This window comes from Nycticebus coucang, chromosome 5 (genome assembly GCF_027406575.1).
Source record: "Nycticebus coucang isolate mNycCou1 chromosome 5, mNycCou1.pri, whole genome shotgun sequence".
NCBI lineage: Eukaryota > Metazoa > Chordata > Mammalia > Primates > Lorisidae > Nycticebus > Nycticebus coucang.
In genome coordinates, this window is record NC_069784.1 from 28,891,951 (window position 1) to 28,919,572 (window position 27,622).

The 27,622-nt window shown below is 37.7% G+C and overlaps 1 long non-coding RNA gene across 1 annotated transcript in view; it reads left to right on the plus strand.

Annotated features, from left to right (window-relative positions):
* The first annotated feature begins 576 nt into the window (after nucleotides 1–576).
* LOC128586813 (uncharacterized) overlaps nucleotides 577–27,622 on the plus strand; it is an 88,291-nt gene continuing 61,245 nt past the window's right edge. The window contains exon 1 of the long non-coding RNA XR_008380306.1: nucleotides 577–1,336. This is a non-coding gene — a long non-coding RNA (uncharacterized LOC128586813). The remainder of the gene's footprint in view (nucleotides 1,337–27,622) is intronic.

Here is a 27,622-nt window from a genome sequence, read left to right on the forward strand (position 1 = left end):
CACCCTATGACTCAACTCAGTTTCCACTTGGCTGTGTGTGTGTGTGTGAGAGAGAGAGAGAGAGAGAGAGGGAGAGAGAGATCATCCTGAAAGCGTTTGTGTTTCCAGAGGTTTTCAAACGCAAATGAGTGGGAGTGGTGGTGGTGGCAGCCACGGGGCTTGAGGTGTGGGTGTGTGTGGATTTGTGGAGAGGGTGTTTGGGGCAGCTTAGTAACTTTATACACATTTAGGTCCATCTCTGCAGAACAAAATAACTTCGGTCTGACAGACCCTTTTAGAAAGATACCATGCCTTCCTCATCTAAATCGAGACAAGCTAAAGGCAGGCCCAGCGCTAGCAGAGTGTTGAGAGGGTCCGGAAGACAATCACTGCCCGCGGGCCTCAGGGGCTAAACTCTTCCTTAGCAGATCGGAGAACACAGGTGGCCCTGGCACAGCGCTCCTTCGCTGGGGAAGGCCTCCACCTGGGCCTGGCCCGGCTCCCTCTCCCCTGAGACCCCGGGGCCGGGCGAGGGCGCCGCTTTAGCCTCCGCGACTCCAGTTTTAGTAGCTGCATCCCGCCAGCTGCGGACTCGGACAGTAAGGGAGAGAAAACTCAAGCTCCACCCTGCATCTCAGATCGAGGAAAAGAAGAACAAGCAGAGGTGTGGTGGCACAGGACAGCAACCCGCGGCGCTCCGAGGGCTCGGCGGGCCTGCGCTCGCAGCCACCGGGGGCACGGGGCCCGTGCGCTCTCCGCTCGTCCAGGGCCCGGGCCGGCGACCCCGCTCCGTTTGCCAGCGCCCTCCGGAGGAAGGCTGCCTGTCGGGGCCACAGGCGACTTGGGCTGGAGGCGGGAGCGAGACGGCGTCGCGGGACTCACTCGGGAGTGGGGTAAGGCGGAGGCTCGGACCCTGCTCAGGAAAGCGACCAACGTCCAACTCCAGAATTTGTCATGTCTAAAGCAGCTCCAGGAAGGCCGGGCTGGCTTTGGGGAACCCTGAACAGGGGTGTGGCTCACCCCAGTTGGTCTCTCTCTCTAGCCGTCGTCGTCCTCGCCCGTCCTCCCCTCTCCGGGTCCCCCGCCCCGCACAGTCTCGGGCGGCGCGTGCCGAGCCCGCGGAGCCTGGAGAAGAGCGAAGGAGCCCCCTGCTGGCCGGACGCGGCCGGCGCGGCCACCCGCTCCGCGTCCCCGGGCCCCGCGGGCGCGGCCCGGCCGACCTCCGCCCTCCCTGCGCCTCCTGCGCCCCCTGCGCCCCTTGCGCTGAGAGCGAGCTAAAAGAAACAAAACAAAACAAAAACAAAAACAAAAACAAACAGGACGCCCAACCCGCGCTCACTTCATCTGCTGCTCAAAGGTAAGTGTGAGTCCAGTCTTTCCCACGCCCTTCGCTGACCCTCCTCTTGTATGCTGAGCTGAGCTATGAGGAGCGAAAGGTCCCCCATCTCCCCCAGCCAGGAATTATGACTGCTTTTTGAAAACAAGTTTTGCAAGCATCAAGTACACACACACACACACACACACACACACACCTTACTCACCCAGACCCACACTCACCCGTCCGGAAGAGCACTACAGCTATGCATGTTTCTGAAAGTGTTTCATCAGCTGTTGGAGGAAATGTTTAGGAATATTCCAGGTTGTAGGCAACAACAATAATCATTCTGTGAACTGGGGAGGTGAAGGAAGAGGAAGAAAGATTCCCCTCAGTTTAACCCTACAGAGGTCCTACATCCAGGAAAAGAATCCTGCTTACAATCCTGAGTCTGGCACGGGCAGAAAAGTTCTCCTCTTACACTGAGGACAGAGGAATTCAACCATTTCTAGAAGGGTTCCTCTATGCCCACCCCTCACTAGGGAAATGTGGAAGGGGCTAACTTGTTTATATAGAGACAATTCATGACTTCGTTTTGTATGACGTTTTGAAATCTGTTTAACCTTAAAATAAGCTATATGATTTAAGTGACTTTTTTTTTTTCTGTTCTTAGGAAAAGGTGAGAAATCGTGGTGTTTCTTACTATTCAGACAACCTTGACTTACACTTGGTAGATAAAAGTTATTGTGCCTTTCAGTAAATTATGTTGCCTCTGGATGTTTTTACTATGTTTACAGAAGGATAGTTAATTTTTTTTTTCATAAGTTCAAGCAAACAGTAGTAAGTGTAGTAGATCAGTCTGGTAAGAGATCAGCACTGTTTGCCTCTGCTTTCTTCATAGACTGTTCTGGGGAAAGTAATGAAAGGATTTTGACTGCCGCTGAAATTAGTTTACAATAGGTAAGATCTAGGAAACAATCTTAAAATGGCAGGTGGGTTCTTATTTGGTATTTTCAGACGGATGACAGAAACCTTGACCAGCTAATAAGGAAGGGAATGAGGCTGATATGAAGAAGAATCTAATTATCTCTCTTTTATACTTATAAATCTGAGGGATCTGAGCAGGTCATCACGAGTTACAGCTCCTCCTGAGCATAACACTAATAATAACACTAATAATAATAAAACATGTGCATGTTTACTCATTGTTGGGTGCTGTATTACAGACTTTGCCTTCATTTTCTCATTTAATACCCTCTACAGTCCTATGGATTAGGTACTACCTTAGTTTGTCATTTCCTGGAGAAGGAAAGTAAGGCTTAGAAAGGTTTGTTTACTTGATGAGGGTTCTGACAGTAGGTTAGCAGAAAAGCAGGGATCAGGAAGCAAGCAGTACAAGAGATATCTGGAAAAAAAATCAGGTTTATTGTATTGAATTCAGACTGGTAATTAACTAATATTTTAGTTCCAGACCTTAGTCTTTCATAGAAAAAAGAAAAGAAAATATGTCATAGGGTGAGATTTACTCTGTAAAATGTTTGTTATGAATTCCTTATTCCCATTTCACAGGTGAGAAAACTGAGACTGCATCAAGTTAGCTACCCTAGTAAAGCGCAAAGATAGGTCTCAAAACTGAATTTTCCTCTAACCATTCCACTCAACCACAGTGCAAGAAAAAAAAAAAACAAAAAAAACAGGAAGATCTTTGGTTTTCCTAAAAAATGCTAAAAGCCCAGAGCCTATATTGCTCATTAAGGAAGCTTCCTTTCACCTTAATTGTGAATACCATTTGATACTGAAAGGATGCAAATGTAGAAATGGAGCAATTCTTATTCATGATATAAAAATGACAAAAGACTAAAATAAGGACATCTTCTTTGCTTGAAAAACAGGTAAAGCACTTAAAAAGAAAGCCAAAAACCCTTGCTCAGTACAATTTTCGTCTTCCCCACCTCCCAAGACCTCTCAGCTCTACTGCAGGAAAGTCATTCCACGTTCCGTTTCCTCCAGCTTTTGTTCACAGAGGAGTTTAACACTAACACGATTTGGGTGCTTTTCATCTCTCTTTTCATTTTTTCTTTGCAGCTGTGAATGGTTACTGTAAAAATGTCAAAACAGACCTCTCAAGCGAACACGTTAACAGAAAAAATATACAATATTAATTGGCCAAGATTTTTGAGTGGCCTCCACATTTTAATGATCCCTGGTGATACACACTGAAGGTGACTGTGAAACCTACCTGGCTTACCCTGTGTTGTAGAGTTAGCTGAGGTTCCCAGAGTGCTTCACGAAATGGTCTCAGGGTTCCTCCATTTGCGGTAGGGCTCAAAGTATCAAGAAAACCAGATGAACTGTGTTAAGTCCCTGATTGGACCGCAGCCTGTGTGTCTGTTTTCTCAGTCATTTGTGTGCAAATTATTTAGCCACATGGCCTCCTGTCATGTGGGGGATCTGTGATTTTTCCAGAGGTTTAATTTAGTTGAATATGATTGTTATTGTCAAGTTGGGAATTTTTTCCCTCCCACCTCTCATTAAAGCCTTTAGTATCTATATCCGTTTGGAATTATTATGTTATGTAATGAAGCTTGCTTGTCTTTGTGAATTTGTACCATGAATGCTTTTACAGATTGTTAGACCTGAAGCACTTTTTGAAACTGTCTGGTCCCTTTTACTTTGCTAATGAGTAAAATGATGTCCTGAGAGGTAATACAGAATTTTCAAGGTCACTCATCCAGTCAGGAGAGAATAAGAACTGGAACCCAGATTTTCTGTAGTCAAGATCTAAAGCTAATGGATTCTCACAGCATCCTGTCTTTCTTATTTCATTGTCAGAGGTTCAGTCACTCATTCAACAACCAGTTATTGCTGTGAACTTGGCAACTGTCCTAGACATTAGGAATTCAACAGAGGGAAAAATAAAACAGTCCTGAAAAAGACCCTCATCTGCTGAGACTTATATTCTAGTGGTGAAGCAGAAAAGAAATGAATGCCAGTCTTACTAGTGACTACAAAGACATTTTATAAAGATATTTTTCTTAAAAATAACTCTAATATGTTATAATATTCAAGATAGACCATAGCATGCTGATAATTGTTCCACATTTCTTGGTAAAGAAATGTGAGAAACTCTTAGTGCCAAATAATGGAATTGCTGATTGGAAATTAGTAAACAGACATAACAAACATTTGCCACAAAAACAGAGCCCTCTCAGTTGATCCGTTTGTGAATCAAGGATGACTCTTTTGCAGAGTCTTGCTGTGAATTGGGTATTAAAAACCTATGAGAAAACATATTTGTGCAGGAGCTGGGATAAAGAAATAATAAAGTGATTGAAGAGGAAATTATTTAACGAGATCTTTTTTTAAAATGACACGTTTTCAAATGTGTATTAAATTGTCTTAGAATAGGGACCAAAGGGCTAAAAGAGCACTAGCATGAGTGTTTAAGGCAGATGCTGCAGGGTCTATTATAATTGGCTTTTGTGATTAACTCAATTTCCCCTTTTAGAATATGATATATAGTAGTCTTCCTCCCCCTTAATGAAATAATTGGGGAGGGAAAGTTCTAAAAAACTTAATCCTGTAAAATCCTGAATTTTATTATTGTGAAATTAATCAAAAATGATATTTTTTTCAGAAAATTGAACTGGTCATTGCAAACAAGGCATAAATCAGACATTGAAATGAAAAATTGTTAAATGTTTGAGACATAGCAACTTCCTAAAGTCTCTCCCTTGCCACTTCCTCCATAAGAATTTTAGCCTGTCAGAGTTTAAACAGTGAGGGCCAATGATCAGTTATCTTGCTTCTATCTTTCCCATTAGTGAGGAACGATTTTTTTTTCAGGGTTTTACTATATTTCACTTGGCAATGAAGTGAAGCTCCCTCTTGGCAGATATACAGAATGGAACTTTTAGTTAATTTGGAGCAAGAGAGAGGAGGGTTGTGTTTGATACTACGAGGGGAAAATCCACCGAGGTTTGTTTTGTGCTCTTTCCTGCCAACTTAATTTGTATTTTGCTCCAAATTCTAATAAAACAATGATATAATAGATACAGTTTATAATAGTTATATCATATATGTTGGCTATTTCCCATTTCCATCTTGTATATGTTACATATTTGATGAAACTATTGGGTGACCATTCCATAACGAAGGCCGCCCACATCCCATTCACTGTAGTGAGGAAACCTTGCAGAATTTGTCTTTCGTGTTGTCAGATGTCATGTGGTGGTGTCACCTGAGGAAAGGATTGCCTTGGATCCTCGAGGGAGTCCCTGACCTATTTCCTGCCTCCAAGCATAACCAAGACCAAGCTACAACTATATGATGTGTTGAGTTGCAGAAAAGCAGTTGAATTGTTGTCTCTTCTACCTGTATTGTTGAGATTAGAAGTTGTAAGTAAAGAAGTCTGGGCCTCTTTTGCCTTTTTTTGCCTTTAGGTCAGCTGAAGAAGCAGTTGCATATTTTTCCTCCATAAACACTAAAACAACAACAAAAAGGCAAGTCTTAAATAAAGGAAAGCCTTGGTATCTGACCTCGCTTTGATCTGCGTTAAGATTGGAGTGTGCTTATAGAACAATCATGTTGGAACACCCAAGTGAGGTGGTTGAGGGGATCTTTCTGGAGTGGTGAAAAGGTCTTTGTGCTTTTGGAGCCTACCCACTACAGAAAGACAGACAGATAGAAAGGGGGAAAAAATCTCATTTTCGAGGTGGAGAGTGAGTAATAAGAGAAGCCTTTAGCCTGTAGATTTATTTGTTCTGCACTAGGTATATCATAATGCAGTTTTTGTATCTTTAAATTCATACTTAGCTAGGCATTAAACTCTAGGAATAATCTGTTTATAGAAAATAAAGCTATTTCTATTTGAAAACAAATGGAAAAAATAATTATTTCTCCCCAAATGTGTACCCTTTTAATTGATCAACTGCATCCAAGAAATTCCGCTGGCAATTTGAACACTCTGTAGGTGTTGTTGCTGCTCTAAATTTGTCTGCAAGAGGAATTGTAAATGGTATTTACCTTTTAATTAAACAAAGCATCTTGCAAATTAAACACATGTTCTTGCACATCAAAATTTAGTTAACATCCTTTTCATTGTTCATCCTGCTGACACTCTGACAGCATCCTGAGTCCACACACAATATAGAGTCACGCGCTCCCCCCTCCCCTGCACTTTGCATTCCTCACAGTAGATGATATCACATGCTAGAGTACACTCTGCAACTGACTTCCAATAACTGAGACGCTGTTCCCATCGAATATACTTAATATTGTGTAAAATACGGGACTGCCTCGGTGTGTCCAGAACTTGCAAAGCTTTGGACACTGATCTGACACGTGTCTTATAATCTTCCACTGGAAATTTGACAGTGAATGACAGGACACCTTAGAGGAATAGAAGAAGTTGATAAAGGTAGAAGCACCACGCATGAATGCAGAGTCTGGTTTCTAATAGCTACATACTTTTTTACATGCATACCAGTAATTTGACATTTATAATTCACTGTGGAGCTGAATTTCTGTCATTTTCTTACTGTCAAGTCCTGCACATTTTGAAATAAATGTCCCTTCTAATTATTATATGAATTTGAACTCCAACATTCAATTTTTTCTCCTGTCCCTTATAATGGAATACTACATTTGGCTGAAGTCTGACTTTTCAAGACCATTTAGGAAATATGATCATTTCAAATGTATTCCCACAAACTATCCACAGGCACCCCTTTCTTGATTGTATTCAGTCTTACTTGTGGAAGTACGCTTTAAAATCCATCCATCAGTACAATTTCTAAGAAAATAAGGTTATTAACGGCAGAATGAAACTGAGATAATTAGGATATAGTCTTAATGGAACAAAAGTCAGAGAGAGGTTTTCAATAAAACAAAATTGTCATTAATGGCTGTCACTCAATTGCACGGGTGCTCATTAATCTCTTTTATTTCTGTTTATTTATGGTTTATATAATTGAAATAAAATCATTTGCTTAGAACATTGCCAGAGGAGAAAAGTTTCCTGCTTTGAAAAGAGGCAACTCAAAATAATAGTTAAATAAAATCCTGGATAAGATGAAGTCTTCCCTTAGTATCACGACATTGCTGAGAGTTTTCTTTTTAGAAGGTGAGGGATTATTTTCACTGTTAACATTTAGTTTTCAGGTTCAGGCAGCTAGCATGTTGAAGAGGTGCTACTCATGTAAGAAATGACTTTGAGGTAGAGAAATGATTGTTGTGGATGTGGGTGAAGAAGAGGGAAGGCACCCCCTGAGGGTCATCAGAAAAACAGCTTCTGCTCAAAGGAATGAAGGACCTCATTCTCACCAAGCTTTAAAGAACAGCAGTAAACAATAGAAGCACATTTTTGCAAATACATAACTTTGTGGTTTAAATAAGCATTTATAAAACTTTCTTGATGTAATGATGGTTGTTGGTTGATTAAAATATGTCCCCATGCATACTAGAGTGTCCTTTCCTGATCTCAAAGAAATGAATAAACTATGATTGCTGAATACATTCAGATAGGACTTCCAATAACCAAACTCAATTCTGTAGATTTAGGTAAGACCAAAAATTAGGGACTTTGGGTAATCACTAAGGTTTACAATATGATTTACTTTTATACCAGCACAACTTCTGGTGTCTTGTTTAAACATTTCACAATTTAATTGGTTACAATTTTCCAACCATAAAGAAAATCCGTGCCAGCCAACAAGTTTCAGAAATATTGATTGGAACTTTCACTGATGTGTAAAATGTGCCTGAACTATACATGTAAGATTTTCTGTCTGGAAAAAAAAAAAAAGAATTAAGTTTGCTATTGAACCCTCTGCCACTTGGTTTTCACTAGGATGACACAAGATAAAGCATTGATTTAACTCTTCTTAGAGCCATCAGTGTGTAATTTTTACAGATTTCCTTCTTTTATAGTAATTTTTATAATATATTAGATATTGCATTGCTAAGATATTTTAGACATCGGTTTCCAAAAAAGTAAATGAGAATATTTTAAAAACAAGCAGTGGCTTTGTGAATGCTGCCAAAATGGCCAATGTTTCTTTTATTCTTGTTAAGTGCCGGCTCTTGCATTGAATATGGGACGTGTCTTTTCCCAACACATCTTACAGCAACCCCACATGAAATTATTCTGAAAGGACTGAGACTGATGGAGACTGAGTATGTTGGTCAAAGTCACCCATCTGGTAAAAGTGGAGCCTGGTTTCAAATCAAGTTCTGATTTGTGAGACGAGGCTCTTAAATACAGTGCTATGTGGCTTTTTCACAGCCTCGTTTACTGAACACTTACTGTGTCAGCCCTGTGTTTAATATTTTACCTGCTGTAAGGTGCGTTTGTGTACCACCAAATCTGAATCATAGATCTATGACAAGACTTTTGGCTAAAAAGGAACTTCTAGGTTTAGACTAAGTGTGGAAGCAGAAAGGGACATAGTTTGGTCCAACCTGCAGAGGAACTGGAAGGGGGACCTCTATCTTCAGTGCCTTTTCCTGTCCCCTCCTTACTCTTCCCATTTAAAAAATATTATTTAACATTTTATTTTTCTTCCTTTTTTTATTCTTTCATATTAATTCAGGGTGCAAAGAGTTAGTCTACACTATTTGCATTTGTTAGGTAAAGTCCCACTATTAATTGTTTCCCACCCCTAAGAGGTGTGCCACACACTCTAATGTTGGGCCCCTTCAGTGACAGCAGCTCCATCCCTGCTCCTCCCCTCTCCCACCTTCTCGTTTCCCCACCCCCAACCTTGAATTGATTTGAGATTTTCTCTTATGTGGCCATGAATTAGATCATTTTCTGGCTTCATATTAGAATTAAGTACATTGGATTCTTGCTTCTCCATTCTTGTGATGCTTTACTAAGAAGAATGTGTTCCAGCTCTATCCAGGTTAATACAAAAATGTAACATCTCCATCTTTTTTAATGACTGAATATCGGCTTCCCATTCTTGTAGAACCAACACTTGGAAGAGAGTACATCTGCCAAAATTTGAATTTAGTAGAGATGTATGAAAAACTGAACAGAAGTTGGGCTCTAAGAAACTAGATTCATTTGGGGATTCCTTCATTCCTTCATTCCTTCATTAAAAAATGGAAAGGACATTTTGTTCAGAGAATGTCTTGTAAATCATGTGAGTCAAAGACAGGGTATAGTACCAGTGCCGTGACTCATCCAGTTTCATACATTCTCTATTTGGTTTCTGGAATCATTTTGAATTTATCACTTTTTTGCAGATAGTTTTTGAGAACGTCCACTACAAATAAGTTAGGTTCTTTCTTCCAGGTCACTGTCATTTTTCCCCCCAAACCTAAGACAGTGCTTGGTACACAAAAAGCTCACTATATAGGTATTGAATGAATGAATGAATGAATGATGTGACAGAATTTCTAAGTCTCTCTGTTCCTATCCAGTGTTTGTTTCACCAGGTCTACTTCTGTGTGCAGGAAATCTGGCTCTATCTTTCAGTGCATGATTTTTCTTTTTCTGCCTAAATTGAAAGAGGCCTAAACTAAAAGCAATTTAACTAAAGGAGACTCATTCAAAGGTTGGTTTCTAATCATGTATACACAATGACCAAATGTACAGTACTTTCTAGAAGACCTAGAACATCGCATTTACTTCCAATAAAGTCATGATAATTGATGTAGTCCACTATCTTCATCCCTGAGAGTGAAAGGGACAAAGAATCATCAGAGAAAGTGGTGGGCTTTGCCAAGCATATTGAGAAAGCTTCAGGAGTATGGAAAAACTGAACTGATTTTATATCCAAACATTCGGAAGAAAAAAATACATATAACTGAGCCATGTATCTTTCTCTATGACTATTTCTTGCTACTGGGATATCTGGCTAGTCAGGAAACAATTGACTCCTTTATTCAGCATTCATTTGCATACTTAGTGTGATACAGTTGGGACTATCTCTTATGTCATTGTGTCATCCATATGATTGTTCTATAGACTCTAGGACTGCTCTTTGGGATAATTATGTAAAACCAAGAGAAAAAATTAGGAATTTTGATCAGGAACAAAAGAGTTCTTAAGGCAGAAATCATGTCGCCACCCATGTGAGCAATACAGCTGTTGGGCATATCAAGTGTACAAAGTCAAGGTCAGGCACACCATCTGTCTAGTATTGAACTGAGACCAGGTCCCCCTGTACTAGGAACCATTTGCATGATGATTACATTTGACGTCGTTTAAAGCCTTCAACACTCTGTAGCCGAAGGTCAAAAACATTAAAAAGACAACAAAATAAAGAAATCTTGAGTATATTAGCCAAGGGTCACCATGGTGGGTGCTCAATGAATATTTTTTAAATGAGCTAATGGATGTTTGCTGTCATAAAATGTGTACTACATTCACCCAAGAATTCTGAAGTTTCTAAACTTTGTTTCTTATTATTTTGTTCTTTACCACAGGACTTTACCCATAATACTCTTGGAAGCCTTTTTATCCCTTTAGTCATGTCTCATGCGTCACCTGATCTACGATCTATTTCTGTCAGCATTTTTTTTTTTATTAAATCATAGCTGTGTACATTAATGCAATCATGGGGCACCATGCACTGGTTTTATATACAATTTGAAATATTTTCATCAAACTGGTTAACATAGCCTTCCTGGCATTTTCTTAGTTATTGTGTTAAGACATTTATATTCTACATTTAGTAAGTTTCACATGTACCCTTGGAAGATGCACCACAGGTGTAATCCCACCAATCACCCTCCCTCCTCCCTCCCTTCCCCCCCTCCCTCTCCTCCTTCCCCCTATTCTTAGGTTATAACTGGGTTATAGCTTTCACATGAAAGCTATAAATTAGTTTCATAGTAGGGCTGAGTACATTGGATACTTTTTCTTCCATTCTTGAGATACTTTGCTAAGAAGAATATGTTTCAGCTCCATTCATGTAAACATGAAAGAGGTAAAGTCTCCATCTTTCTTTTAGGCTGCATAATATTCCATGGTGTACATATACCGCAATTTATTAATCCATTCGTGGGTTGATGGGCACTTGGGCTTCTTCCCTTCTCCAAAGTTTGAACCGAGCCTTCTTTCCTATTATGTTGCCCTGAACATTCTTTGCTCCCACTGTGGCATATGCCACACTTCACTTATTTTACAGCTGTAGTACATGGCTGTATTACCTATATTATAATTATGAGATACATGTCTATGTTATATACACTGTAGATGGGTACATACCTACCCCCCTAAAAAAAGTGATCTGTGTGAGGGATCATTTTATGTATGTTATTTTTATATATCAAATTCTTATGCCAAATAAGATCATTTATTTATGTGACAGAAGGTTTTGCTCTGTCACCCATGCTGAAGTGCAATAGCTCAGTTGTAGCTCACTGCAACCTCAAACTCTTAGCTTCAAGCTGTCCTCCTGCCTCAGCCTCCCCAAGCAGTGGGATTACAGGCATGAGCCACTGTGCTTGGTCACATTTATTTATTTTTTATCATTGCTTTCCATGGTAAGTTTTCAGTAAATATTGGGTAGATCAATCAACAAACTATTCATTGGATTATGTTGGATTGCTACACTGCTACCCTGCTACCTGTATAATGAGAGAGAGAGAAGCTGAGAGGAAGTGGTGGTGTTATCTTTTGAGAGATAGCCATAGCCCTACCATTTTTTGCTTTTTTAAGTGTAACTAAAAGGTAATGTTTTCTTTTATTTTTTCCATACTTTTTTGTTATTTTACTTATATTAAAGTTTTTTTTTAAACAATGAAATTTACACAGCACATATCATTTTACCTTTCAAGATGATCATTTGTGTTGATACTGTTTGTGTTGACATTGCTAAAACATTTTTTTAGATTATACTGTTTGTGTTGACATTGCTAAAACATTTTTTTAGATTATCTCCTGTGGAATCTTTTTTTTTTTATTAAATCATAGCTGTGTACATTAATGCAATCATGGGGTACAATGTGCGGGTTTTATATACAATTTGAAATATTTTCATCAAACTGGTTAACATAACATTCATGGCATTGTACCAGAATGTTTATTGTGGAATTGTTTTAAAAGTAAATCTTATTACTTTGTTGTCAGCATTTGCTTTTTTCATTAAAAAATCAGTTCATGTTCAAAATTTGAAGATTTGCAGCAATTTATTTTTTATTTTTTAGATTTCCAGCAATTAAAAAAAAAAATCCTAAATGCCAAATAAGGGGTATTGGCTACACAATAGGCCTTTTTAATATGGGAGTAACATGTTTTTCTCTTTATTCTCTGATGGTAGTTCTATATATTAATTCCATTCCATTGTTTTGCTTTTATTTTTAAAGGGGGCAAATTATTCTATGTTAGATATTCCACGGCTACTTTCTCTATCAATCACATTTACCAGAATTTTTCTTCTTTATTTTGTTTTCATTGACATAATTCCATGTTCTCTAGGTTCTCTATTCTATTCCATAGATTTATATCACTATTTTGGTGCCAGTGCCATACTGTTTTGATCACTACAGATTGGTAGTATAACCTGAAGTCTAGTACCTGATGCGTCCAGATTTGCTTTATTTCTTTATTTCTATTTGAATTTTTTTCTGGCTCTGTATGACATGAATTCCATTGAATGTAGCCCCCATCACAAAATCCTGACTCTGCAGATGCTGGCATGGATATAGAGAGAAGGGAGCAGAGTATTTCTTTATTTGATATGGTGACTTTGATCTTCTTTAATTGATCACATATAACTTTCTCTTGGGTGTGGAAGGTAGTGCAGAATTGTGTCTTCGTTTTGTGACTCTCTTTGGTTTGTGTAGGCCCCTGAACTTCTGTCTCCTGCTTCCATGTTTTCCTTTACCCCCAAGCCTCCAAATTGCCCTCCACAATTTGGCCTTTTCCTTCTCAAAGTGATGATTTCCCAAGTGAGCTACTTCTGGTTTGAGGCACTTAAAAACCCTTCCTGTTAATTTTCCAGTAAGTGGTACTCTGATACCCCAGATACCAGTCAGGGTACTCTGTTGAACTAGATCTCAGAGCTGTAATATATTTCCTCGTCCTAAAGATTGGACATTCCTTTTCAGGGGGTGGGGGAAAATGATTTTAACCATGTCCCACACTGCTCAATGCTTCCCTCTCCCTTCCTGTGTGGAGTCTGTGCTTGATGTGGGCTCAGGGCTTCCTCTGCTTGATTTGGGTAATTATTTCCACGTTTACACATGATTTGAAATTTGTTCCTTCTCTCTTAGTTATGAATGGATTTACGTACAGTCTTTGTTGATCTATCTGGTACTGCGGGTGTACTGTGGAGAAATGAAGGTTTATGTAGCTGCATCATACTGCAGGGACCTAGGATGCCCATTTGTTCTTTTTTGTTTGTTATTTTGGAGTGTGTCTGTGGTTGGATTGGAAATTATCTGGAAGAGCAGATGAAGAAGAGTTATACTAAATACACAGAGCAAAACTTGTCACAAATCTTCTTGATTCATCTCTCTCCCCTAAATTACACATTTTCAAATTCTCCAAGAAAGCAATAGAACCGTTTGAATGGTACAACGCTATTTTTATTAAAAATGCGGGTATTTTGGCATCAAAAATTGTTTAGAAATATGAGTACATTAATTTATTTGCTCTGATTATAACTAGATGAGGACTGTATGTGATTTTTTTGGTCTTTAATAAACGTTAGATTACTTCATCACAAAAAACAGAGAAAGACTACTCTAGGAAAAAAAGTCACAATTTAATTAAGTTCAGCAAAAAGTTTACATTTTCACCATAAACAAACAAACAAAAATACTAGATTCTGCATTTAGAATATGTTAATTAAGTGAATTACAATTATAATGAAATGAATTATCCTTGTGTGCATACACACATTTGTATACACATTCAGGGATGTGTGTATGAAAGGCAGTCACGTAATACTTGAGGGGATGGAAAAAAGCAGCAATGGGAAGCACGGGCAGCCTGTGTACTTCACAGACATTTTAAATACTCTGTGACCCTTTTATTTTCCTAAGTACTTCTGATGATGCAAAGCTGTGGAGTATGGATGGAAGAGAGTAAAACTCTGGGTTGAAGGTAAATAGTGATATCCTGCAGAATATGCGTGTCACAAGATGTTTAAAATATTTGGATAATTGATGCCTATAAATGTGTCATAAGCATTATGATGTTATGCCACTTTTTCTAGCGAGAGTACAGTGGAGGTAGATGGAAAGCAAATGAGAAAGCCAAGGTAATCCTGGTCATATCACCCTTTATTTGCTGTTCTCAAATATTATCGAGTTTTACATGTAGAAGAGAAAGTTAAAATGAAACAAAATTAGGCAATTCACATTTAAATTATCTACCATTTTATATTTCGTATACTCAGGAGTTACAGCATTTTCCCCATAATATATCCGCCCTTTTATGCCCAGGATAGAAAGTATGGAAATAGAGTTAGTGCATAGGTTTTATGTTTGTATTAAAGGGAGGTGATTCCAATTATTATTATCATCATCATTATCATTCTATTTAATTGAGAGCCTATCAATTTCCAACAGGAAGATGTGGTCATATATATCTCATTTAAAATACCAACTGGGAGTGAATTATTAACGTCATGTACATGTTAATTAAGAAGTCTGTACCTATTTTGGGAAAGCCAGTACCTTTTCAATTCAGATTAACACCATACATCTAGGCAAAACAATTGCGCATTTAGTAATAATAAATTTTCTTACAAAGGCTCTATGCTCACTTACTATCTAAATGCACAGTTTGAAAAGTTTCTGGATTGTTTTATTTATACGAAACAAAGTCTTTCCAGTTATTAAGTTCAACTGATTTGCTTTCACTGGGGTCAATGCTAGCCTTAATCTTCTGAGTTTAAAAATTGTATTATTGTTTTTTTAAGGACCATACATGTGTAGTCACATGTTTTTGGAGTATAGTTAATATTATGACTATAAATATTCAGTAGAATAGCACTGTCAAAGAAGTTACAATTTTAATGATTATTTACTATCAAAATAGTGACATAAGAAGAGACTATGGTTAAAGAATGATTTCAGGAACAAGAATATTAGGTAGAATAAGCCGTCTGTATAAGATAAAAATAATAATTGCCAATGGTGTATGGATTAAACTCAGAATTTGTTTTCAGAAATCTTTAGTCAATGAATTCAGATATAACAATGTATACACGAATATACACCCTTTTAGGTAATTTAAGCAAAAAAATACTAGAGAATACAGAGAGATTATAAAATTCTTAAGAGGGCTAAAGAATTTCTTGTCTCTGATTTCATAAATGACTCCAAATCACAGAACCAAGAAAAATGCTGTGTCTGCCAATATCAAGAAACTGCAAAATGCAGAAGCTTTTGCTCATGACTGCTGGCTCTGACTGCTCACTGCTGCTGACCTTCCCCACATGAGCAGCGTGGGTAGGTGCCGTATACCCTCTCTCCCTCCTTCTCTCCCTGCATAGCTCCATTCCAAACCACAGTGGAATCAAATCACATCTGGAGACCCACCTACAGAGGAATATAGGATGGACCATTTTAAGTTTCTGAGCTTAAAAGAAAAAAGATAGGATTATACCATATGGAAAGCTTTATATCTAGCATTTTTATTTATTTATTATTTTTTTTGTGTGTGGGTTTGAACCCGCCACCTCCAGCATATGGGACCGGCACCCTACTCCGTGAGCCACAGGCGCCACCTATATCTAGCATTTTTTAATTTAAATGATATCACGTTCACTTCTCACATCATTAGATAGTATGAAATCACATATTTTAAAGGCACGGTCTAATTTGTTGAAATAATATTTCAATCATTCTGATTTAATAAAGTTTTATAAAATATGAGAACCATATTAGTACCTAGAAACATATTCAATAGATAACTTTTTGAATGAATGAATATCATTTTGAAGGCCCAGGTTGACTTACACACATGTAGGTAATATAAACCATCATTATTCCTACCCATGGGAAGAAGGGAGGAACCTGAAGGATGTTTGGGGGAGCTTTACTGGCTAAGCTTCCAAGTAACATAACTTATGCCTAACAATAGATAGTATTTTCTGCTCACATTCTATTGGATAGAAAAATCATGAAGCCACATCTAAAGGCAAGGGAGAAGGGAGGCAAGGAAATAAGAATGTAACTGGGCCTAGCTACAATTCTTTTACTGGGGTGGAAAGTTTATAGAACAGTCTCACACAGCATGAGAAGGAGTTAAAGCCTATTTTTTCTATTTGTCTGTAAGGCTTTTTCCAATTGGATTTTCACTGGTTAATATTATTTTGGAACCTGCTAATTGTTTACAAAGTATACTATTACTTTAAAATTTAACATTGAAAGCATATTTTCTCTAGAAGGAAATACATGTTTTGGGGACATGTATTTGAAATATTTTTCTTTCGAGCAGTTAACTATGTAATTTAAACAAAATCCTCTTCAACTATCATCATATGCGTTTTCCAGCCAACATACCACTCTGTCGAGACAACTGAAATAAGAAAGATTTTCCCCATGCACTTCGATATGTGAACCTGGAGCAGAAATTAATAATTTCCTATAAGGAAAATTATTCCTATTATAATTTCTCTATTAGTGACCTCTATAATATAACCAATTGGTTTATGGTCCTCTCATTTGACTTACCCTGCAATCTGATAGGAGTAATTTACTGGGAGTTACTGCACCTTACTGAGCCTTTGCTTTTCCACTTCTTTAGAAGATACAGACATTGTTCCTTCCATGTTGTTTTTACAGCTTGCATCTTCTATCATTAGGAATATCATAAGTCCTGTTTAGTACTTCACTAACTACATTATTGTTCAGCAAATGACTTCTATTTCTATGCCTCTGAAATACACACACAAAGTAAGACAAGCTAGGTCAGCTTGACAAATGTTGACTTTGACTAGAGAGAATTTATGCCTACTGCATTGGCGAAGATAAATTAGACTTAATCACACCATCATCATTAATGTTACTCCTCAATTTCTAAATGATAATGAATCAGTTAAAATGTGTACCTACTCTAGAGTAAGCAACTTGGGTTTGTTATACTGCAGAATGGATAGAATTTTCAAATTATTTATTTTTATAAAGAGCAGATCTTAAAGAGATAAAGATGTGTGTGGAATTCACAGAAATAATCAAAATGAGACTCATCTTAGCAAAGTATCATCTGAGTTGGATAATTGAGTATTTGTTTGATTTAGCAACTAAATTGGTTGACCAAATAATTTAATGGACTAATTTCTAGCCAATCTGCCATAGATTATAGCCTTTTGGAACATTGGGAAAATATTGAAGTCTTTTTTAGGTGATGGATCTAAACAAAATTAGGTTCTTTTTCCTAAAGCAACAAGGCAAAGGTTCATTATTTCCATTATCATCAGCTCCAGGAGGACCTTAATTTTAGATCTGAGAAAAAAGTGAAAAAACATGCTATTATCAACAAATAATCTTCATTGTGTGCTTACTAGTGGCCAAGCAGCATGCTATATCTTCATTCATCCAACAGATAGTTCCCGAGGGTCTGGCAGGTGCTGAGGCCATAGCAGTGAAGACAGAAACACAAGCCTCTGGAGTTTACATTCTAGCAGGTAGAAATAGAGACTAACTATACAGGGAAAGTGTGCAGTGTGTTCGAACCAGATTAAGTGCTGTGATGAAAATAGAACAGAGCATGAGGGGATGGACTTGCCTGGAATGGGACAGAAATATTCAAACCGGGTGGTCAGGATAGTATTGAATGTGTAGGTAGATGAGGACAATTACAGACCAGAGACTCACTCCATCTTTCCTGGGGTCTCCTTTCATTTTCCATCCACGCTGTCTGTGTTACTGGGTTTGCTTGTGCTGTTCACCTTCTGGTCTGATTCTGAGCCCTTTCCTCTGTCTCAGAGTGATCAAAGCCTTCCCATCTGCAGTGCTGCTCACCTTTTCAGTTCAGATGGAAGCCATTCTCAAAGCCAACTAAGTCCAGGCTCAACCACTCTTCTAAGTGGAATTTCCAAAGAAATTCCTTTTGAATCTTTTCTCAGTTCAGAGCACATAACTGGAAAGGCCAAATTTGAACCAATGTCTTAGTTTCTCCTTAGCCCTCTCTTTATTTGCCCAAGTTTATAGACTTTTAAGTTAAAGAATGAGGATTAACTACTTTTTAAAAAAAAAAAAAAGATGTTATGTGTCATTGAGCATAATGACTTCTTTATATTTATGTAAAAATTCAGAGAAATGAGAAGTATTATTCTCAGAAGTAGTTCAGGAAAATGAGGTTCAGTAAGAGATTGACGTAGGCCTCAAATCCAGGCCCTACTTTTTTTTTTTTTTTAATGAAAACAGTTGTTTTCACACAATCCCTTCTCTTAATCCCATCATCCTGATTTCCAGACACCTATTTTACCTCTGCTACCTTATCAGAAAATACAGAAATCAGATAGAGTCTATATTATGTTATATCTTTTTATTTCAGGGTTACATTTCATATTTGTAACAAAACTCACCTGAATGTAGATTTGTAATTTTAAAAGAATAGGAAAGTTTTCATGAAACTACTATTTTCAGATTTTACCTTCTCAACAATCCTGAAATAATGGTGTTATTATTATCTTCATTTTATAGGGGAGGAAAGTCAGATTTGTGAAGCTTTGAGAAAATGCCCTGGAAGACACTGTAGATAATGATTATCTATAATTGGGATTATCTATAATTGGGCATTATAGATAATGCCCCTGGAAGTGGTAGCACTTAAATAAGAAAACAAGTAACAGTTCAATTAATTTCTTTTAACAAACTATTAATATAAATGTCTTAACACAATAACTAAGAAAATGCTGTGAAGGCTGTGGTAACCAGTCTGATGAAAATATTTCAAATTATATATAAAACCAGCACATTGTACCCCATGATTGCATTAATGTACACAGCTATGATTTAATAAAAAAAAAACTATTAATGAAAACATAGCCTTCCCAAATTCACCATGGAGAAAGATGTTATTACTGAGATTTTGATAAAACACAGTGATTAAGATTAAAGAAGAAATTTAAATAAAAAATTAAATGGGAAACCATGTTTGTTTTCATTTTGAAAATTTGGAAAATGAGTGTGTTTGTATTGTTTCAAGTGAAATGGAATTTTAAAGAGCTAGCAATCTTATAATCATGTGTGTCAACATAGCCTTAATATTCCATATTTTTCCCCCTTTACACTTAAATATTATTTTTGGCAAACATACACACAGACCCAGATACAACACACGTCAAAAAAGAAACAGCTTTTAATTTTAAATAAACTCAAAATATAAAATGTGCTGTTATATAATGAAAAATGAAATGATGTTTTTTAAAAACTCTTAATATTTTGAAAATGTAGGGCTTGAGCAAGAATGTTGCTTTAAGAAAAGTACTCATGTTATTACAAAAATAGAACTTGTGCCTGTGATGTTGCAGTTGCCATGGTTACTACAAATTTGTTACTTAATAGCAGAGCAAATAGATTCATAAACATGCTAATTATATCTGATACATTTTTCAAACTGTTTTATATGAATATGCATATAGTTTGCATAAAAATGAATGTTCCCTTCCAATAATTTTGCATGTTTGGGAAGATTTTGCTATGTTCTCTGTAATGTAATATATGACCAGATGACATAAAAGAAAAAAGAAAATAAAATTTTCAGACAAATGATTTCATAATTCATAGGCTAGGCAACTATTATTGATGTAAATAATGTAACCATTTCTAAATCTTAAATACTTGAATATCTAGTCACTCTTTAGAAAGGTTAAAGTTTGTTATTTATAATAAAGCTTCTTTTATTCTGTTATTCCACTTAAAAATATTAAGAAGCAGAGTATGACAAATGATATACTGCTGAGTTGTTAACATGCCTCAGCATACCATGAAATTTGCGTATGAAGATGAACTAATGATTTCCAACTAAAATGTTTCCCTTTCTATATCTTACGTCTTTGAGAAATTTGGATGCCCCCTGAACATTGCAGAAACTGAGGATTCCTGATCCGTCTTTATCTATAAAGCAAAGCCACCAGCGTTAATGAGAAAGGGGGTAAACTTCCATGTGTTACACACCAGGAAGCGGGGCAAAGCTTTGGCACAGCTAACCCATTGAGGGAGCCCTTTTCATAACTCCAAATAGATGTAGGAGAGAGGCCGTGACCCTTCCTGGAAAAGAGGATTGACTTGGGAGATTTGCGACTTCAGGCAGAGTCTTGTTTAGGTCTCTGATCAAAAAGAGAGAATCTCTGTTGCTCTAGAGAGTTCCATTAGGAGGGACTTTGCCCTAATCTTGTGATTGAGGTTGTTACCACTCTCCACTGAAAACAATGTCCCAGTTTTTGCTTTATTGACACTTACTTTTTTCTCCTTCAATAAGGCTCTAGGTGAGAATACCAGCTAGGTGCTCAGAACCCAACATGTGTGACATTAACAATCAGCCCCTACTTGTTTATACTATATTTTTCAGTTTCACTACCAATGCACATAGAAGTTAGCTGCTATATTTCAGATGTTGGAGCGTGTCAGGGGTACTGACTGAAAAATCTGCTCTGCAGCTCACTGTCACCTGGTGATTGATACCAGCTATAACAAGATAAAATGTTATGGCATCATAATTCTGTTTGATGCAAGGTAATCTTTGATCTTTTACTATCAACAGAAGATTATATATATACTTAGTGTGATAAATAATACCCTTTCATTGATGTCAGAGAAAGAGCAAGTTAAATTGTTAACCGTTCCAAAAGCTAGCGTTTTATTTGCGATTATTTTTAGGATTGAACCCCTTATAAACAGAAAGCCTAAAGTCCTAAAACGTATTATTGTTAAATTATTACAATGAAAGTCCTAAAATGTATTATTGTTAAATTATTACAACAGATAATTAATGATCATTATTAGTTATTCTTTATTTTATTTTTTCTTTCTAACTTTTTTCTTTCTATTCTAAAAAAAATAGTAATTAGTTATTATTTGGTATTCTTTCTTTAACACTGAACCGGTGGCTGTATTTTAAAAAATTCTCAGTGAATTGCTTTGTCATAATAAATTTTCATGGAAGGGTATCGTGACCCTGAGGTGCCAATTAAAGGCACTAATATGCCAAAAGTTTATGTAAATTAACAAGTCAGGAATTGCATATTTGGTATGTGAAATACTCTAACTAGTATGAAAATATCTTCTTTCCTCTTCAACATATAGAGTCTACACTGCTTCCTTACCAATAGTAAATGCATGATAAATGTTAGTTCCCGATATTATTTGTATCATTATTAATTGAATCTCCTTGTACATGCTGCGATCCATCTTATGATTTACCTCAGATGCCCCCTGATTGGAAAAATTCTAAAATTTCAATACAGCTCAAATGCCACCAGTGCCTTTGAGATGCCATACACTGAGTCTTTCTGCACCCCTTGGGAAAGATAGCTGTTCCTCCCTTCTGCTTCTTGGCACCTGGCCCGTAGTTTCATTCTTGCTGCTGCTTCTGGCCTTTACCAGACTTGTCACTTTATGCCTCTTCCACTAGACCATGAGCTTCTCGGGACGGGGCCCAGGTCCTTCATCTTCTGTGTCCCCTAATTTCTCGGGTCCTCAGGGAATGTTCCTTCGTTGAGTGACTGAGCATGTGAATGAGAAGAACACACGGTAAAAAAAAAAGGAAATTGGAAAAATTATCCATAGATAAAAGTAAATGATCATAAAAAAGAAAATGCAATGGCGGGGCCTGTGGCTCAAAGGAGTAGGGCGCCGGCCCCATATGCCGGAGGTGGCAGGTTCAAACCCAGCCCCGGCCAAAACCGGCTAAAAAAGGAAAACGCAAACTCTAATCCTGGGGTTAATCACTTCCATCTCAAACCTTGCAGCTTTCCGGACATGCAGCCAACTTTCTGGGCATTGCACTCACTGGTGGAAGAGTGTCTGGGACCCTCACTCGTCTTTTTCTCTAGATATTAGCTGTTGAGTATTTGTAGAAACTTTTCAGTTGAGTCTTCCACTTTCATCCTCACAATATCATTGTGATGTAAGTCCGGTATCATCATCTCTTTTTTATAGAGTAGTAAGCAGCAGCTCAGGGAGGTGAACAGTTTGTCCAGGGTCACACAGCGAGGAGCAAGTAGATTGCAAACACTCTGGCTGGTAGTCTCCAGATAAAAGGCGTTTGCCTGATACCACAGCCCTTCCTGAGACTAATTACAAATACTGTATTTTGCTTCTTCTGGAAATGTTTTCATTCAAAATCCTTGGTTAATGTTTGGACGACTACCAAATAAGTAGATTCAGTAAAGTCGGTGGCAGAATTTAGCATTGGATGACACGTATCATCTTTAGTTCTTGTTAACTTAAAATGATGTAAGAACTTCAGGAAATGGGAACTCTGAAACTTATGGCAGCCCTTTCAGCCTATATTTCTGTAGATTCTTCTAGTTAAGGGCTAGGGTTTAATTACCATGGCTAAGGGTTTTGTAGAAATAATTTTCTCCCAAACAGGGAAAAGTTTAAAAGACTCTGTAAATTCATTTTTAGTGTCACAGTTGTACAAACAAGCCAGCACTATTCCCGTGATCATATTCTTTTTATTCAGCTTGTAAAAAGAAAATACCTCCCATACTATCAACTTCCCTTAGATGTTTTGCAGAATCATTGTTCTGAGAAGGATGAGGGGTGTTGTGTTTCTTTAGCAAGTCAGGATCTGGGCTTTATCGACAGTTATGAGTAGTATTCTAAAAACAAAGCTTTGATTAATTTGAATCTACAATTGCTGTCAGTTATAGTAACTCAGAAGCTTGCACTTTGCAGTGAGGGTGATGAAAAGATTGTCCATTTCAACTTTCTCCATTTGCACAAGAAGAAATTATAGCCTAGAGAGGTTAAGAGGTTCATTTGATTTCATACGATTAATTTGTTAGTGTAGCCGAGACTTGAACCAAGATTACCATATTCCTCTTCAATATCCTTTTCATTAAAATATCGTGACCTATTTTTGGCAGGTTTATCAGTTATCTATTGCTGGGTAACAAATCGCACCATCTGAAAGTAGTTTAAGGAAGCCAGGGCTCCTGCTGTGAGGCTGTGCAAGTGATTTTGCCACATAATGATATATTTGCATATCTCTAAGAAACAGCTTTTTTATTAATATGCATAAAGGCCACTTTTACAGCTACCTGTCTGATCACTAAGTCACTGACTGATACATGTATAGGAAAATGATGTAAGCAAAAAAATTTTTTTTAATTTGCTTCATCAAATGGTTCAACATCACTTAGCTGTAACCATCTATAAATAAACCATCTAGTTTATTCAAACATAGCACCCCCAAGTTCCCCTAATTTGAATTTTATTTTGAACCAATTTTACAGACAAGTACCATGTATTTTTCCACACCAGCTATAATTTTTTTACTCCTTTCTGGCAAAGTGGTTATTTAGGATGGAAGGAGTCAAAAATGCCGTCTTTAGCCCAGATCTTGTTCCTTTTGCAAATGAAAGGGAAGATGGAGACTGACATATAAGGCAGCCACATATTTAGGCAATAATTTTGGACTTTTTTGCATCTGGTTTATCCTGAGTTTCTGAGGAAGCGTCATCAGGAGAAGTAGGATCTGAAAATAAATGAAATTATGGCAGCAGTAAAAAATTGTTAGAAACTATTTTACCCACTCTATGAGAAGATGAAGGAGAAATGATCTGCAGAGGATTTGAAGTTGGCATTAAACAGCTGACGCCAAGGCTCTTTTATATCTACCTTGATCCAATCATTACTCTGAAAAATGAAATTGAAAGAGTACTCCAGTAGAGGAAGAAGACATCGAGGAGGAATGAATCAGAAGAAGCTAACTCACCTTGGTATAACCTAAGCTTCCTTGGGGCCCAAAATTGCAGTTTCTGATTATATGTATCAAGCTTTTATTGTTCATCTTCTAATCTTCTGAAAAACTATGTTGAGAGTTAGTAAAATATGCATGGTTTTTTCCTAATTCTCTTGAAGGCTTGTGCCCATAGCACAGTGGTTATGGTGCCAGCCACATACACTGAGGCTGGCGGGTTTGAACCCGACTGGGCCAGCTAAACAACAATGACAGCTGCAACAAAAAATAGCTGGGTGTTGTGGAGGGTGCCTGTAGTCCCAGCTACTTGGGAGGCTGAGGCAAGAGAATGGCTTAAGCCCAAGAGTTTGAGATTGCTGTGAGCTGTGATGCCATAGCACTCTACCAAGGGCGACATAGTAAGACTCTGTCTCTAAAACTAAAACTAAAAAAATATATATATATACACACATATATAATTCAAGAAAATTACATAATTATTTATCATATAATTCAGCTGGGATTAGCTGGGTGATTTTTCCATGGGTCTCAGTTGAGGTCACTTATGTGAATGCAGTAAAGTGGATGTTTAACAAAATAAATGATTTAAGATGGCCTTGCTCACATGTCTGGCTGTTGGCAAAACTTCTACCTCCCACCAACTCTCAAGAAGACTAGCTTAGCCTTCTTTGCATGGTGTTATTTGGTTTCCAAGAAGGTGACAGCGCAAGTGGCAAGGTCTTTGAGCATAGGCTTGCAACTCTCGGAACATAACACCCATCACATTCTGTTGATCAAGGTGTGTTGTAAGACGGATCTAAACGCAAGCAGGCAGAGAAATTGATTTTACCACTTTATGAACGGAATAGCAACGCCACATTGTAAAAAAGTGTCTACATTTATATCCCTCCTCTCTTTTTTGCAATCTATGTTGGGGATTATGCTGAAAATTCTTACCATACTTTTACATTTGCATTTATAAAAAATAATACTATGTTAAGGTGCAGAGGAATCTAATTTCTGTTTTACTACAGGTAACTCATACAGCTATGTACCATAGAGGCAATCCTTTTGTGACTCCAAAGAATTGGCAATACTGATATTTTAAAGTTTTTTTCTTTTACTACAAGCCAATGGGATAAGTTGACAATTTCACACATATGTACATATATATACACACATTAAATATATATACATATAGGCACACACATATACATGCATAGATAAAATCTTGTCTCATAAAGAGATTGAGGGCAAAATTGGTTCTACAGGGAGCGTCTGTGTTTTGGTCTCTGTTAAATGACGATCTATAATTGATTTGCGTGCCAACTAGAACTGTTTCAGACTGTTTTCAGCTATTTTGTTCTCAATTCAATATGTAGTGCTATTCACAAAGAGCATTACCAGCCCTTTCCTGGATAATCAATCATAAACTAAAGAGAAAAAGACCGTTTTTAATGGAATATTGAAGGAAGAGAAAGTGACTAAAAAGCATGTGTGTGTGTAGAGGAGTCATGTTAGTAACTGTAGAGCTATTTTATGGTAAGTCCAGCTTTCTTAGCGTTCCCTTGTTATTTGGTATCCTGTTAGGGATGTCAAGAGAGAAAGCGAGGCAGGTGGTTGGGGACACACATTCAAGCCTAATGTGTCTAGGTACATGTGTCATTCAATATTCACAACAATTCTATTAAATGGCACTTGGGTACCCACTTTGCAAAATAGCTATCTATGGTTTGGAAAGGTTAGAAATTTATCAAAATTCATACAGACAGAAAATAACAGAGGCAGCCTAAGAATACAGACAACACTTGAATCTAAATCTATGTTCTTTCTCCTATTACACAAAATCTTTTGATTTGGGGCTATTAGCATCACTAAGCGTAATTTTTTCCGTAGTGTTCATATCAGGTCATAAATACACAAGTACAATACGCTGAAATTAACACATAGAAGATGGGCACATTGTAACTGTTTTCTAGAAGAATTTATTAATGAACATTGTCTAAAGAAGGTATAAAAATATTTTGCCCCTCCTTTTAGAATGAATGCAATTCGGGCCAGTTTATTTCTCCGATTTTGAGTAACTAATGGGAGAAATGTGGGTTGGTAAACAGTGTGGCTGTAATTTTATTACATTACATCTTTATCTAGCTTAAAGTATTAATTTAGAAGGCGTGGGTTCTAGGGTGAAGGACCAAATGAATTCAATAAGAATCAGACCTAAGACGCGTTTTTTTCACATTATCTCAGAAATCAGAATTTGTCCTATATCCACAACAAGAATGCATCTTGTCATATTTAATTGTTTGAAGCTGTCCTCAATTCAAAATAAAAATGACAAGCTTGAGCAGGTGATGTCACTATTTCTTTCTTTTATAAGTGAGACGACAGAAGCATAGAAATCTATAGACCTTGCCCAACACCACAGAGTAGGAGGCGGTAAAGCCGGGATCTGAAGCTAGGAAGGCTTGAGCAGCAAGAAAATCTGAGATAGTGAAGCAGCCTGACTTTGGAGTACCCAGTGTTAAAAGTGCAGAAATTTGGAGAACAGAGAACTTGCTATGAATGGCATGTTATTGGTAGTAATTTCTAAGCCTGTTCTTTATCCTAATCTGTATTTTTCAGCTCATTCACACAGTGACATTGTTGGCCCTCTGCTTTCTTCCCCTCCACTGCTTCCTCTGCTTTTTATTATCCACAACCAGCATTCAGCTGATATTCCCAGGTCCAGAGTTTGAATTAGTCTCTGATCAAATCCTATACTGCCTTCTTCTGTGTGTGTGTGTTTTCTTTTGAGTCGCCCTGGGTAAAGTACTATGGTGTTATAGCTCACAGCAACCTCAAACTCCTGAGTTCAAGACATCCTCTTGCCTCAGTAGTTTTCTTTTCTTTTCTTCTTCTTTTTTTTTCAGTAGACACATGGTCTCACTCTGGCTCAGTGTGGTCTCGCACTTCTGACCTCAAGTAGCCTGGGCCTCCGAGAGTGTCGGGATGACAGTGCGAGCCGCTGCACCCGGCCTCCCTTCTTCTGTTACACTCACTTTGTTTCTCTGAGTAGCAAGCTTAGCAGGGAATGACCCCGTCTCCAGCCAGGGACAGGTCCTCACCACCATGCAGGTTCATCATCACCAACCTCAGCAGAGCTCTCAGCACTTCAGAGAATCTCCTCTTCCCCTTTCGATCCTCTCCCATGGATCGCATCAACTTTCTCAGAGGTTCTTCGCCTGCCTCAGGTCTTCCTTCTCACTTTTCCTCTAATTCCAATCTCTTTAAAACACCAAATTTGATCTTAGCTTACAATTTATCTAAAATGTTAAAATGTCATTACAGTAACCCTACTGAAAGATACAACATCCATTCATTGGAATGGAATGAAGAGTAAAAATGTGAGGCAATGGACCACAGCTAATTGGAGAAGAGCCAGGCTGAGAACTACCCTGTTTCCCCGAAAATAAGACAGGGTCTTATTTTAAGGTGTGCTCCCAAAGATGCGCCGGGTCTTA